The 12,341-nt window shown below is 37.3% G+C and overlaps 1 pseudogene; it reads left to right on the top strand.

Annotated features, from left to right (window-relative positions):
• The first annotated feature begins 5,880 nt into the window (after positions 1–5,880).
• On the top strand, positions 5,881–10,504 carry LOC100766227 (annotated as a pseudogene).
• Positions 10,505–12,341: the final 1,837 nt, after the last annotated feature.

Here is a 12,341-nt window from a genome sequence, read left to right on the forward strand (position 1 = left end):
GATTTTGCATCAATCTCTTGGTGTGGTATAATTCCAACTTCTTTATGTAGGCATTTAGCACTGTGAAATTTTTTCTTAACACTGTTTTCAAAGTGTCCTATAAGTTTGGGTATGTTGTATGTTCATTTTCATTGTATTCTAGGAAATCTTTAATTTCTTTCTTTATTACTTCTTTGACCAAGGAGTGATTCATTTGGGCATTATTCAGTTTTCATGAGTCTGTGAACTTTTTAGAATTTGTGGTGTTGAATTCTAACTTTAAGTCATTGTGATCCTATAAGATACAGGAGTTTATGCCAATATTTTATATGTGTTGAGATTTGCTTTGTGATTGAGTAGGTGGACAATTTTAGAGAATGCCCCATGGGATGCTGAGAAGTAGAAATATTCTTTTGTCTTTGGGCTCAATGTTCTATAGATGTCTTCTAAGTTCATTTGAGTCATAATATCTGTTAGATGCTTTACTTCTCTGTTTATTTCCTAACTGGAAGACATGTCCCCTGGTGAGACATGGGGGAGTTGGTTGTTAAACTTTCCCATTAATAGTCTGTGAAATTTGATGTGTGATTTAAACTTTAGTAATATTTCTTTTATAGATGTGGGTGCTCTCGTATTTGGGGCAAATATGGTCAGGATTGAGACTTCGTCTTATGAATTTTCATGTGATGAATATAAAATGCCCTTTGTCATCTTGATTACCTTCAGTTTGAAGTCTATTTTGTTAGATGTTAGGGTAACTACATCAGCTTTTTTCTAGGTCCATTTGATTGGAAGGTCTTTTCCCAATCCTGTACTCTGAGGTAATATCTGTCATTGAAATTGAAATGGGATAATTATATGCAGCAGACTAATGGATAGTCTTTTCATTTCCATTCTGTTAGCCTGTGTCTTTTATAGACAATTTGAATCTATTGTTATTAAGGGATATCAATGACCAGTGATTGTTGATTGCTGTTATTTTTGGTTGTGGTGTGTGTGGTTCCCTTTTTTAGGAATTCCTGGTGTGATAATAACTACTAGCTGTGCTTTTCTGGGTACCTCTAACCTACTTGGTTTGGAGTTTTGCTTCTAATATGTTCTGTAGGCTTGGATTTGTTGATAGGAATTGTTTAAATCTGGGATTGTCATGGACTATCTTGCTTTCTCCACCTGTGGTGATTGAAAGTTTTACTGGGTAAAGTTTTGACATCCATGATCTCTTAGAATCTGCATGATGTCTGTCTGAGACATTCTGGCTTTGAGAGGGTCCATTGAGAATTAGGTATTATTCTAATGTATCTGCTTTTATATGTTACATGACCTTTTTTCCTTTGCAGGTCTTAATATTCTTCCTTTATTTTGTATGCTTAGTGTTTTGATTATTATGAATTAAGGAGGCTTTTGTATTTGGTCCAACCCATTTGGTGTTCTATATGCTTCTTATACCTTTATAGACATGTCTTTCTATAGGTTGGGAATTTTTCTCTATGATTTCATTGAATATATCTTTTATCTGGTATTCTTATCTTTCTTTTATCCCTATTATTCTTATGTTTGTTTGTTTTGCACGGTGTCCCAGATATCCTGGACATTTTTGTTATGACTTTTTTGGCTTTAATGTTTTCTTTGACTGAAGAATCAATTTCCTATATCATATATCTTCAACACCTGAGTTTCTCCCTTCCATCTCTTGTATTATCTTAGTTATGCTTGCATCTGTATTTCTTGTTCATTTACACAGGTTTAAAATTTCCAGAATTCCATTGCTTTGTGTTTTCTGTATTGCATATATTTCAGTTTTCAAGTCTTGGGCTTGATTGATTGTTTTGTCTTGGTCCTTGGCTTTCTTTAAGGGATTTAATGATTTCTTCCAATTTTTTGCTTGCCTTTTCCTGCATTTCTTTAAGGGAATTTTTCATTTTTTAAAGTCCTCTATCATCTTAAAAAAGTTGTTTTAAGGTTGTTTTCTTCTGTTTCTCCTTCTTTGGGATGTTCATCTCTTCCTTTTGTAGGACCACTTGGTTCTGCTGTTGTTATATTCTCTTTAGGTTGTTGAATGTATTCTTGCTTTGGTTTCTACCCATTTCTTCCTCCAGTCAGTACAAGCTGTGTATTTGCCTCTTTGTCGGATCCTTCAGACAGTGCTTGTGTCTCAGGGATCCCCTGTGTTGGACTGATTGTTGTGGTCTCTGTCTATGTCTCAGAGAGCCATTCTTGGTCACCTCTTTTAGTACTTTCTGTGAATTTGATGTATGAGTCTCAGGAAGCTGCTGAGATTATGAGGGATGTGTGGGCTTGGTGGCAGAGTAGGACTTGTAGATTAGAGGTTCCTATGATGGGGTTTCTTGTAGCCTGCCTGCACGAGCCTTTCCTGCTGACCTGCTAGTGTGGCTGAGATGGGTATGGGAGGGGCCAGGTTTTTGCTCAGGATCTAGGGCCTAGAGGATTGAAGTCCAGATGTGAAGCTGTTCATTCATGTCTCATTCCTCTCTGTCCAGTAGATGTGTGTCTCCTTCTTTATCATTTTCAAAACCACCAAAGCTTAAGAATAATTCATTTTAAATAATAAATTGTAATACTTCTCAGAAAAAAATGATGATTTTTCTATCTTTCACAGAAATGTTAGTAAAAAAATTATTCATGTCTGTCTTTCTTACAAAGTATAGTTACATACATATGTCAGACATTGTAAATATTTATTCTTAGACACACACACACACACACACACACACACACATATATATATATATGAAATATATTTTAAGCATATAACCATTTGTTATCCGCACTTATTCTCTTCATTCTCCTGCTGAATTCCTTCTTCCCTACAAATTCCACTCCCTATTTTTTCTTGAACTTTGTGTGTAGGGGTGTAAGTGTGTGAATGTGTATGTGTATGGGTGTCTCTGTGTGTGTCTTTGTGTGTATGTGTGTGTGTGTGTGTGTGTGTGTGAGAGAGAGAGAGAGAGAGAGAGAGAGAGAGAGAGAGAGAGAGAGAGAGAGAGAGAGACTATGAATGTCGGGTTTGAATGTTAAATTGTATACTTGTGTAGGCAACCATGGCTAATCAGATTCCAAATGCAGTACCCATATCATGTGAAGGAGATGATATTTTGCACAATCCCCCTATTCTGCCATTCTTACATTCTTTCTATGCTCTCTTCTAACATGTATCCTGAAGTTTTCATCATTGGGGATATATATAATATATATATATATATATATATATATATATATATATATATATTGCCTGCTCTCAGCAATGTGATTAGTCAGGAGTCTTTGTGTTAGTCATTGCTTGCTGAGAAAAGAAGTGTCTCCAAAGAAACCTTAGAGCTGCACTGATCTGATGGTAGAAACATAAATGTGTAAAAAGTAGCTTTTCAATATATCCATTCAGCAAATAACAGTTGTAGATTCCTCCCTAGTTCCAATTGCTTCCCAAGCCATTAACAATTGACCATGTTAAATGTACTAGGCCAGAACTCCTTCCTGCATTTGAGGATTTAGCTCCAACCAGAAAGCAATTGTTCACCCCAGAATATACATCCTTCCATTTTACTACTAGACCCACCTTTCTTGGCAAGCTGGTGTTATCCCACCTAAGGGCGACATTTGAGTGAGGTCACTGATGACTGTTCTTACTGAATAGAACTTTGCAACATAATGAAAGCTAGAAAGCTGGAATTTTCCAGTTCAGTTCTAGCTTCATTTCATTGCTTGCTTCAACCATAATCTTTATTGCCTGTAGCAAGACTCATATCAACCATTTCAGGTAGACAAAAAGCAGTGACAATAGCCTATACTATTTCAGGGGCCACTGGAACTCACTGATTAAACATTCATGGGAAGGTATGCCACATCAAGCATTAGGATTTTTTTGTTTAATAACCTATAGCTTCTTGGAGCACCATTATCTATCTACGCAGGTTTCCTTCATTTGTACCCTTTGAAACACTATCATTCTCTTAATGTTTTATAGACAAATATTCATCAAAGTGAGTTCTAAAATGAATGTTCATACATGTAAAGGATGCATTTCAATGATATTCACCAAGCCCATCTTCCTTTTGGTTTTCCTACTTTCATGTCTCTTTTGATATGGGTGACTCAGTATCATTAAGGTTGTTTAAATGAGCATGGGCAGAAGTTTGTTACTGGAAATTTATGCATATAACTTACCAGTTAGTACACCACTGAATAAAATATTTCTCACTCCAAACCAATCATTATCTGCATATATAAATACTCAAGGAGTTGTTGGTCTCTGTAAGTCTCTCCACTTTCACAAAGGTATTTGCAGGCCCAATCTGGAGGACATGTGGTACTGGTAACCACATCTGCTCTAAGTTTAAGAATGTAACGATCAGATTATATCCACAAGTTAAATTTTCTCATTGTTCTTCATACCCAATTCCATATTTCTGCTCTTTCATTATTCCTCTCCTGTCTTAATGAAGTTTCTTGAGAATTAGAAGAGGTTATATAAATGGCCCATTTGGGAATGGTCATTCAACATTCATTTAGAATCTGTATTTTGACCAGTATGAAGTCTCTAACCTTGCTGAGCAATGTAAACAGAAATGTCTATGACCAGGGATCACAGCACTAGTATTCTTTAGATATAAACATATTCACTTAGAATGACATTTGACATAAACATCATGAGTATTTAGCAAATCAACAGCACTAACTTCCATACTACTAGTTATGACTTCTTTAGCCTCAAGTGTATTTCCTCCTGGGGAGCAGCATCTAATCCAATAAGAAAGTACTTGTTACCCCATAAAAAATTTTGATGATTGTAGCAGTTGGTTCACTTTGCCATGCTGATCATTGCTTTTGTTTACTAGATACATGAATATGTAGAACGGTTGATGACAATTCTTTCCCAATATTACATATAGCACTGTGTGGCACTAGCCTTAAGGAGGTGGTTACTAGCTCAGGTCCAGCTTAAGTTTCTGGTGTTCTGTTGCAAAGTATGCAGTGTCTTTAGGAAGGGTTATTAAAATGCCTACTGCTAAGCAACCAATATTTGACTGATCATATTATTTAGGGTGTCCAAGAAAATTCCCTGGTAAAAACTTCACAGGGTGATAGCCCACCTATAAATCTGGCAATTTCATATGATAATCTACAACTTTTTGGAGCAGATTTATTCCCATACACAAGTGCATGCGCATATGCATGTGTGTGTGTGTGTGTGTGTGTGTGTGTGTGTGTGTGTGTGTGTTCTAGGATTGATAGTTTATAATATTTTGTTTCACACAGATATTGATCAGTGGACAGATAATTAAAAGAATCATTATGTCACTTCTCTGCTCTTCCCTGTTTCAGAGACAGATGCATCTCCTCATTGCCAGCCTCATCCTGAGACACCATGGTGAAGGTCAGAGGGAACATTTTTGGGTAAATCTGGTGCCTGGTAACCAGGGCTGCTGTGGTTTTGGCAAAGTGGAGATTAATGCCGCCAATGACCCCATCATTGACCTTAACATGACCTTATATGTCCTACATTTTAGAGTATAACTTTACAAATGGCAAATGCAATGGCACAGAGAAGTCTGAAAATGGATAACTTGTAAATGAGAAGGCTATCGGTATCTTCTAGAAGATTCTGACAATATCACCATCAATGGAGTGACACTGGTGCTGACCATATAACAGAATGTTCTGGTGCCTTTATCACCATGGAGAAGGCTGGGGCCCACTTAAAGGGAAGGGCCAAAAGAGTAATTATCTCTACCCCATTCTTGTGATTGGTATGAACCATGAAAAATATGGTAACCCACTCAAAATTGTCAGCAATACAATTCCTGTGGCATCAATTGCTTAGCCGCTCAGTGAAGGTCATTCGTAACAACTTTGGCAGTGTAGAGGAACTCATAACTATAGTTCATGTCTTCCCTGTCTTCCATAAACCTGGATGGCCCCTCTGGAAAGCTGTGGCATGATGGTCATGGTGCTTCCCAGAACATTATCCATGCATCCATTGGTGCTGCCAAAGCTGTGGACAATGACATCCCAGTAACAGGAAGATCACTGGCATAGCATTCCATGTTCCTACCACCAATGTCTGTTGTGAATATGACATGCCATCTGCAGAAAGTTTCCAAGTGTGATGACATCAACAAAGTAGTGAAGAGGCATTTGAAGTCCATTAAAGGAAAACCTGGCCTACATTGAGGACCAGGTTGTCTCCTATGACTTTAACATTGGCACCCACTCTTCTATCTCTGATTCTTAGCCTGACATTGCTATCAGAGGAAATAGATTCACCAGTGAAGGAAAATGTTAAATCCAATAAAACCATCCAGGAAATCTGGGGTAGCATAAAAAGACCAAACCTAAGAATAATTGGAATAGAAGAAGAAACCAAGCTCAAAGGCACAGAAAATATATTCAACAAAATCATAGAAGAAACCTTTCACAATATAAAGAAGGACATGCATATAAATGTACAAGAAACGTATAGATCCCCTTCCTACATAATAATAAAAACACTAATCATACAGAATAAATAATTTTAAGAGCTGCAAAGATAAATGGCCAAGTAACACATTAACACATAAAGGCAGACCTATCAGAATTACATAGAACTTCTCAATGAAGAATCTAAAAACCAGAAGATCATGGATAGACATTTTACAATTGCTAGGGACCATGGATGCCAGCCCAGAACTACTATACCCTGAAAATCTTTTAATCAACATAGACAGAGAAAAACCAGCTATTTCATGATAAAACCAGAATTAAACAATACCTATCCACAAATCCAGCATTACAGAAAATACTAGAAGAAAAAAATCCAACCCCAGGAAATCATGGTTACATCCATGAAAATACATCTCACACCAGGAGAGAAAGTAAACACACACACTGCCATCACCATCACCAAGACAACAACAACAACAACAACAACAACAACAACAACAACAACAACAAAATAACAGCTATTAACAATCACTGGACAATAGCATTTCTTAATATCACTAGACTCAATTCAGCGATAAAAAGACCCTTGTAACCAAGTAAATATGAAAACAGGATTTATCCTTCTGCTGTATACAGGAAACACATCTCAACTTCAAAGACAGATATTACATCATAGTAAAGGCTTGGGAAAAGATTTTCCAATTAAATCCTTGCTTTCCTAAAAAGCAAGGCAGTGTAGCTCTCCTAATATCTAACAAAATAGGCTTGAACCTAAAATTATTCAAAAGAAGTGGAGAAGGACGTTTACTGAAAGTTTTCTGTCCTAGCCTGGTCCCACAGCCCTTAGCCCCACATGGATACTATATTAATTATAAAACTTTTGGCCTGTGTCTTGTTCTTCTTGGCCAGCTCTGTCTTAATTATTAACCCCTTTCTATTAATATATGTATTTCCACATGGTCTTGGCTTAATGGAGAACACCTGGTGCATCCTCTCTTCTCGGGATCTAAATGACAACTTTGCCTACATTTCCCAGCATTGACCTCATCTTCTACCCCTGCCAATTCCTGCCTGGCCATTCAGCAAATCAGTGTTTTATTCATCAACCAATAAGAGAAACAAATATACATAAGGACATCTCCCATCAAAGGACACTTGATGTCCATCAAAGGAAAAATTCATCAAGATGCAGTCTCAATTCTGAACATCTATGCCCCAAATACAAGGGTAAGCACATTTGTAAAAGAACTATTGCTCAAGCTTAAATCACATATCTAATCCCACATATCAATAGTGGTACACTGAAAAATATATTTTAAATATATCCATTGGTTAGAGCAAGTATCAGTCATTTTTATCTATCTTTAAGACATCACTGTTTGCAGTTGATCACCCCCAACTTTTATAACTTCCTTTTGTCCTTTATCATACTTCCAGTTTCATCTCAGATGAATTGGTTTGCCTGTTGGCCCTGAGATAAAAATACCTCTGATTTTTTTTTTTTTTGAAAGGCAGATGACACTCCATCTTTCTTAATTTGCTGAGATGGTGCTGATTTTGTGAAGATACAAGCAATATCTGTTGCCACACCCAAAAGCCAATCAATGAAAATTTAAGTACAGAACCCTAGTAACGAAATAGGATATACACAATTACCACCTAGGTACCCAAACTTGTCTTCTTTCCAGTAGAATTAGCTGTCAGTGAAAATGAAACAAAACAAAACAAAACAAAACAAAAAAAACAGTGAATTCTCTCTGGACTTTGAGTGTTCTCACAAATGGAAGCTACAAACTAGTGGACTTGTATTTCTTATCATTCTTTCTTCCTAGCATATAGACTATGTCCAGCTCTCCAGAGATTCTCCGTGTCTTTAGCTGATATCACATCTAGTAGCTGAACATAACATTTGTCAAATTTTCCTATAGACATAATAAAGATTTAGAGTTATTCCTAGCTCCTAGGGTCTGCACGAGACGAAGAATCATGGAGCGGTCAGCTTCTGCCTCTCCCGCGACCTCAGCAAGTGACCACGGCGTCTCTGGAACATCTAGACCAAGAGCAGATTAAAAAGGCGGTAGAAGTTCTGTTTGCACACTCCAAATCATGGAAAAAAATGAGTTGCTTATGAATGGGAATGAGAATTTATTTTTAATGGTGTTATTATGGAAAATTCCAGCAAAAGAACTGTGCGTCTGAGTGCCTTTGCCTTATAGTATCCTATCAGATTCGTCAGAAGTCTGTTTGTTTACCAAAGATGACTGTGTATCACCTGAATAAACAGAATGTTTCTATAAAAAGCTTTTGAAAAAGCTTGGAGTTAAAACATCTCTCGGATTATTCCTTTTAAAACTTTAAAAACAGAATATAAACCCTATGAAGCCAAGCTTCGCCTCTTGGATAGCTTTGACATCTTCATTACAGATGAAAGAATTTGAAGGCATTTGCCCACACACATAGGAAGGCATTTCTATCAAAGAAGAAAGTTCCTGTATCTGTAAACCTTCTGGCCAAGAATCTGTCCAAAGAGATTGACCGATTTATCACAGGGACTGTCTTAAATATCTCCAAACATGGTACTTGCAGTACGGAGCATATTGGTCACAATGGAATGGATACTCAGCACATCGTTGAAAACATCCTGGCTGTCTCAAAAGTGCTTTCAGAAAAATTGCCAGAGAAATGGCCAAGTGTGAAACTCTTGTTCCTGAAAACTGAAAAGTCGGTTTCTCTTCCCATCTTTTCCTCATTTGTCCCATGTCAGGATGAAAACACCTTATCCTTCCATAGCATGAAAAGAAAGGAATTAAAGAAAAAAAATGAAGCATGAAAAAGAAAAGTTGAAAAAGAAAAGAAAAGTGTTAAGGAAAATGTCCAAGAAGGATGTGTCCCTTCTAACTCTAGGTGACTTAGCAAGTGAAACCAGCATTACTCCAGTGACGGCCACAAGATCCCAGGAGGAAAAGCCCATCAAAGCAAAAGCACAACCTGAAGGAACAGACGAGTGTGAAGAAACAGTTCCACAACTGGTACCAATAGAAGAAATACCAAATAAAGAAAACATGAAGATGCAAGAAAATGGCACAGGGAAAAAATCTCCAAAAAAGAGACCTGATTCACATACACTTAAGGGCAAGAAAACGAAGGCCCTACCAGCTACAAAGATCCCAGGAGCTTTAGGGCCTGTCACCTCAGGGAAGAAACAAACAAACAAACAAAAAAGATTTGTGAGAAATCAGAAAGCCAGGAGCCAAGTTCTTTACTCCCAAGAAAGCTTCCAACACACCCAAAGACAAAAAAACCCCAAGTGGCCCACTCAAACTAAAATCAGGTTCCAGCCGGGTGTTGGTGGCGCACGCCTTTAATCCCAGCACTCGGGAGGCAGAGGCAGGTGGATCTCTGTGAGTTCGAGACCAGCCTGGTCTACAAGAGCTAGTTCCAGGACAGACTCCAAAGTCACAGAAAAACCCTGTCTCGAAAAAACATAAATAAATAAATAAATAAATAAATAAATAAATAAATAAATAAATAAATAAAATAAAATAAAATAAAATCAGGTTCCTCTGCCTGAAGGAACTATCAAGAATACATAGGCAAGGTGTGGTTGCACACACTGTGGGACATAGATAGGCAGATTTGTATGGTTTTGAGTCCAGCCTGGTTGCCTACCTGGTAGTTTAGGCCAGCCAGACTATATAGTGAGACAGACAAACTTGGCCAAGATTGGTTGTGCACACCTACATTCCTAACACTCAAGAAGCCAAGGCCACGGAGTCATGAGCTTCAGCAAGAATATGCTTAATGTTTTTGTAAAGTTTCCAGGAGTGATTCTGAATAATGTTTCTATTCATAAAAGTTAGTGGTTTGAGGCAAAAAAAAAAAAAGGTATTTTTTATTATTCGGTGTATTTGCTTATAAGAGTACTTCTGTATGTTTGTAGTTTTTAAATTAATGTATAACATCTGCTTCTTGGCAAAAAAAAAAGATTTAAACTTGGAAATACAGACTTAAAAGACTTTTTTTCTAGATCATTCCAGAAGCTAAAGGATGCCTGGAAAAATTCCAAAGACGTGACTCTGAAGTGTGAGTTAATTCATTATTTTCTATGTTTGATGGCAATATTCAAACAAGTCACACTATACATGTAAACACATATGTATAAATTTACTTAAAGCATTTGCCTAACAGTAAAAAAAATACAAAAACAAAAATTATCATCTAGTCTGATACTTATATTTATGTAAAATTTTCATTTACCCTCAAATTCATGATAGGTATTTAATGTATTTAATAATTCATATCACAACCTTGAAAGGTGATTCTTATTGACATCATTAATGAGTAAGTAATATAAAGTTCCAAAATGGTATTCAAGGCAGATATTTCATTGCAATGTTATAATGTTAATAATTTACAATGAGCAGTTTGCAAGTACATATGTTTTTATTGCTGTTATTATCAGTTTTATTTACATGGTAGCACAAGTAAAATTTACCAGATAATTTCTAGTCTTGTTCACATTATTTAAAATTTTTGGGTCAAGTTCAATTATACCCATTTTTCAGATGATGAGGTTGAAAAACAGAGAGAACAATATGGTGATGTGGCTAACCTAGAATGACAGGATTAAAGCTTAGACAATGTTAATTCTGAACCTGTGGTGAGTGTCCCTTGCCCCCTCCAGAAGGCTATGCTGGAAAGTCTTTTTCCCAGAATTGACAAGTTTTCCTGTTTTCATAACAGCATAAATGGTACCCTCTAAGCACTGAACCTTTCACACTATAGCCCCTACCCTAGGTACCAGGCCACCTGAAATTTATACACCCAGTTTCAGGGAGGAGGCTAGGTACTAAAAAGAGGGTCCCATGCTTACTCCTTTTGGTTTTCTTTTGTTTGATTGTTTGTTTTTCCATGCTGGTTTTCCAGCTATCAGACTGGGGACCAAGAGTTCGCAGATGCTCACGTCAGCTGTTTCTGTTTGTTTCACCAGCCTGGTCTGGACCTCTGTGCTCTTCACTGGTCCTTCTCTGCATCTAGGTTCTAGTTCAGATCAGTGATTAGTTATGGGTGTCTGCTTCTACATCCACCAGGTTCTGGATGAAGGCATATAAGTCAGTCATCAATCTCGTAATCAGGGGAGGGCATTTAAGGTAGCCTCTTCTCCGTTGCTGAGATAGTTAGCTGGTGTCATCTTTGTAGATCTCCAGACATTTCCCTAGTGCCTGATTTCTCTGTAGACAAAAAATGTCTCCCTCTATTATGATAGCTCCATTCTTGTTATCGTGTATTCGTCTCCTGACTCATACTTTCTGATCCCTCATGTCCTTGGCATCCCTCTTCTTCTCCCCTTCTCATTGTCCTAGCTCCCTCCCCCCTCTTCCCATGATCCCAATTTGCTCAGCAAATCTTGAACCTCTCCCCTTCTCCAGGGGACCATGTATGTCTCTCTTAGGGACTTTATTGTTTATTAGCTTCTTTGGCAATGTGGATTGTAGGATGGTAATCTTTACTCCATGTCTAAAATCTGCATATGAGTGAGTACATATCATGTTTGTCTTTTTATGATTGGGTTATCTTGCTCAGAATGGTTTCTTCTAAATCCATCCATTTTCCTGCAAATTTCAAGATTCCATTTTTTTTTCTCACTGAGTAGTACTCCATTGTGTAAATGTACCACATTTTCTCTATCCATTCTTCAGTTGAGGGGCATCTAGGCTGCTTCCAGTTTCTAGCTATTACAAATAGTGCTGCTATGAACATCATTGAACAGATGTACTTGTTGTATGAATGTGCTCATTTTGGTTATATGCCTAAGAGTGGAATTGCTGGGTCTTGTAGTAGACTGATTCCCATTTTTTTGAGGAATCGCCATACTGATTTCCAAAGTGGCTGTACAAGTTGGCATTCCCACAAACAGTGGAGAA

Source organism: Cricetulus griseus, chromosome 6, assembly GCF_003668045.3.
Source record: "Cricetulus griseus strain 17A/GY chromosome 6, alternate assembly CriGri-PICRH-1.0, whole genome shotgun sequence".
NCBI classification, from domain to species: Eukaryota; Metazoa; Chordata; class Mammalia; order Rodentia; family Cricetidae; genus Cricetulus; species Cricetulus griseus.